Below are 4373 nucleotides of genomic sequence, written 5' to 3'. Positions count from 1 at the left end.
TTTTGTAAAAGGGAAAAGTTAGAAAAAGAAGAGAGAGAGAAAGCTTCTAGCTTTGAGAGAGAAAGAGATTGAGATGATTGTTGTGAATGATTGTTGATTGTGATTCTTGATGATTGAAAACAGGGAAATTCGACCCCTATTTATAGGAAAAATAGCACGGGATCAAAAAAAATCATATTCGGAATAAAATACCTCCTGTCGCCAACGACAGAAGTCAGCGCCAGACGACAAGCTCGTTGCCAGGCGACGAAGGTCAGCGCCACGCGACGAAAGTCAGCGCTAGGTGACGACTCTGTCGTCTCGCGCTGGTTCAAAAGTGCAACGCGCTTTTACACGCGAAATCACTTTTTAAACCAGTTGCAGGTAATTTTGCGTCCAAGCAGATTTAAAATCAGATTTAATATATTTTATTCAAAATAAAACATCTTTTTTTAAAAATATAATTATCAATCCTAATCTTATTAGAATTAAAGAGAACCTTCTAGATATTCCTAGAAGATCAAAATCAATCCTAATTACTTTAGGAATAATAATTAGTAGGCCCTCCTCTAGATCATTGGGCCACATTTTAAATCATCGGCCTAATTTAATTTAATCCATAACTTCCTCATAATTCATCGGAATTGGGCTTATAATATATCATTAGAAAACTCTTTTCAAGCCCAATCCAACTACACTATTATTGGACCCTTATCATGGACCAAACCAAATTGGAATAGCTATTTTTATATAAATAGAGTAAGAAAAGAAATATTTTTAAAACAGAAAGAGAAATATTTTAATAAAAACATCCTCATCACTAGACTTTCCACACTTTCACTTCGTTCGATAATCAAATGACGTGAAAGGTATTCATCAGTGGGTTTGGTTTTGGGGAGACACATTTGGGTGTCTACAAAAGTGCAGACAACATTTTTTTTTTTTGTCGAACCATAATTTTTGCGAAATTTTTTTTATTATTTCTCTAGGTAACAAGTTGGAATTAGTTAGATTAGACACGAAGCACATATTCATGTAGTCACATAAGCACATAAAAGGAACCGTCAAAGCATACAATGTCATTCTAAGGTCAAGGCTTGGGTGTCCAAAGGTACCATATCTTAAGGGACGATGCAGGAATCAATCACTCAACGTGTTGACCCATGACATAGCCCTCCCAACATTTTGTTGGCGATATGGGTGGGATGATTGATAATACAATATTATACACGATTTATATGTGATATTTGGTCATGTTTTATTGTGTTTTCTTCATTCTCCTAATCTTTTTTGAGCTATTATTCTTCCTATTTCGATATTGCTCTTCTCGGTTTGTTTGTTTTTGTTTTTATAGGAATAGGGCTCGATTTGCGTGAAATTTATTTTAATCGCGAGATATTTCTTTATATGAAGCGTTTCTAGCGCCAATGGAGCATCAATGAAGCATTTTGGCAGCCTGCTCCACAGCTCGGTTGTGGCGTGCAATCTATTAGCCACAACCTGGTTGTCGGCGTCTATATTGGAGCAAGGGAGAGGCGAAGGCATCCCGCTCCACAGCCTAGTTGTGGCGGTTTTCTTCGTGCCACAACCTACCTGTGGCAGCTCGTTTTGGTGGCGTTGGAGAGTCCTATCTAGATAAAAATATCTAGTTTTATGCTAGGATAAAAATAGGTTTTAGATAGTATTTTACTAATGACTTTTTCATATATTATTTGAGATTTTTTTGGTATTACGTTCTTCCATATTATTTTCTAGGGTTTTGCTTTCAAGATTCAAGATTTCATAATTAATTTCAAGTATTGATTTCTTCACTCAATTCTCTTATTTTATTATTGTCAATTATGTTTTCTTTATTGATTATCATTCTTAATTTCATTAATATGTGTGAGTAGTTTCCCGATTCCAAGATCTAGCGGAACCCGAATATGATTAATGCTTGATTTAGTTCTTTAAATTCTCTAATGATAATTGTAATTGATATGCTTAATTGATTGTACTCATGCCAATACTAGATTAGGGATAATTAGTATTGTTATTAATCCATTGTTTTAATCGCAACGAGAGTTGGGTTTTGACGAGTTTGAATAAATCAATTAAGGGTTTGAAGTTCATCATGGGAGTAGTTGAATGGATGATTAAGAAGTTAGAGTAATGTGCTCAAAGTCTTTAATTTATATGATTCCACGGAAGTAGGATTGATTGTGATTAGGGAAGCCATTGATAACTCGAGAGAGACCATTGGTACTATTTAGGGGTTGCTTTTCCTCATTAATCAATTGAATTATATGTTAGGGGTAGAACGACTATTCCATTAATTGTATTCGTGGTAATGCTTGATCTTGGATGTCTTTAGTATTTTATTATCATATAATTTAGTTTAATTGTTGTTCTTGATATTTAGTTATTAATTCTCAATTATTTGATTTGGTTACTTGTTTAGTAGTTACTTGAGTCTAATTAATTAGTTGAACCATAGTCTCTTGGGATCCAACCCTTGTTTGCCCATCTACATAGTAGTGGTCTAGTTAGGTTTATTTTTGTTAGGTACGCGACACGCCTATCAATGATTATTATTGATTTTAGGATAGAAGCCTAGTGTTGGCAACCCCTAGTCAATGAGCCAATCCCCAATGGTTAAAGTGTGCTATGATTATGCATGATGCAATGTTGCTTGTTTGGCTTTTACTTTTGTGAAAAAAGTGGATATTATGCGTTCAAGTCTCGCTCTCTAACTAGAGATTATACAAGTTAGTTCTCGTTACAACCCATAGGTAACCTAGTGTTGGAAACCTTGAACTATAACTAAGAACTAATCTTGTAACCTCTAAGTCCCCAACGGAGTCGCCACTGTAAGGAGGGTGTTCCCATCGTAGGGGATCCTTCTCCTTAGATGCCCATGGCCCTTTAAAAGCCTAGGACTTTACACTTGTTAGGGTGTATTAGAGTTTGAATTCCTGACTGTTTGGGGGACCTTGAATTGGAAATGATACTCTCATCACGCTTTTTTGTAAGAAACAAGTAGGAGTCCCCAATGAGTTTTAGGAAAACTCATAAAGCTCATTCATGCCTTTCTCCCAAGTAGAGTTCAAGAGATAATTAGCACGAATCGTAAGTTTACCCATGCCCAAATTGGTCTACATGTACCAGAAATGAGTTCGAGAGCGAGGGTACTAAAATAACGCTCCTTTTAGGGAGGAATCGCTATTCTGGCCCTAATTACGGCTTCTACTAGCTCTTCCTTTTTCACAATTTCATCACCAAACAATATATGCAACGCGATACCTAAAACTAATTTAGTTGATTTTATTTACACGCATTGATCACGTAGGAACTACATTGCAAAGTCGTTATCCTTTATTTAATTCAAATTCGTGAGAATAACAAAATAAACAAGATTCGCCTTGGCTTAAGTGGTAAATCAACAATTAATTATTCAATTCTATTCTTATTTAACGCAAGATACTATGTGGAATTGATTAATTAGAAATCCGTTTAAAGTGATCAAACAACACTAATTAATTAATTAAAGTTGTTTTAAACAATAAAATAAAGGTGATTGATGTAAGTGCTCGGGAATTTACCACTTCTCTTTCCTAGATCTTTGTTTAGAACACTTATGCACTCCTTCTTTTTCGGGAAACTCAACCGTAGTAACAAGTATTAAAGGGGGTGAGTGTTTAGGACAAGAGGGTTTGCTAGCACACAAGTTCACAAAATTTCTGCCAGCGTTTTAGGTTATTTTCTGTCTGTTTGAACCTCATATTAAGCCCCTACTTAGAGGAAATGGGTAAGATTAGGGTTTTGAACACTACCGTAGCAGGTGTCGCGGGCATCTGAATGGGTTGCGCGCGGCATCCCAACGCAAGTAATTAGGTTGCACTGCTATAGGCAGCGCAACTGATTGTCTTGCGCGCGGTATTATAGTAAGATTCGATTTCGTATTTTTATGAATTCTGAATCTTCCGCAAGCGCATCAAGCTCAGGCTTAAGGCTAATTATGGTCGGGCTTAGTTGATTGGACCTTAATGCTTTGGTTTTTCGGTTAGGCTAGCTTATTTATATGTTCTTGCAATTCAATCAGTTATCCATAAGTGTTCTTCATGTTAATCCAACACGAAGATGGTTTTATTTATCGTCATTGCACTTCTTGTCGGTATAGGAGGCCAAAAGTAGATGTCTACAGCAACACGGTAGCAAACCAGTACACCACCATCACCACACTTACATGAATAATGTAAACACCATCAGCACACCTCCATGAATGCCACCAACAATCCCCTTCTTCCATGAATATCGACAAGACGGTTCAAGAAAATCCTAACAATTAATACATAAATTTAGGGAATGGTTAACCCAAAATGGTAGGTAATTTCCGATAGTACTGAAAATCAAGC

Source organism: Chenopodium album, chromosome 16 (assembly GCF_948465745.1).
Source record: "Chenopodium album chromosome 16, dcCheAlbu1.1, whole genome shotgun sequence".
NCBI classification, from domain to species: Eukaryota; Viridiplantae; Streptophyta; class Magnoliopsida; order Caryophyllales; family Amaranthaceae; genus Chenopodium; species Chenopodium album.
Note: the sequence above shows the minus strand (reverse complement) of the source record.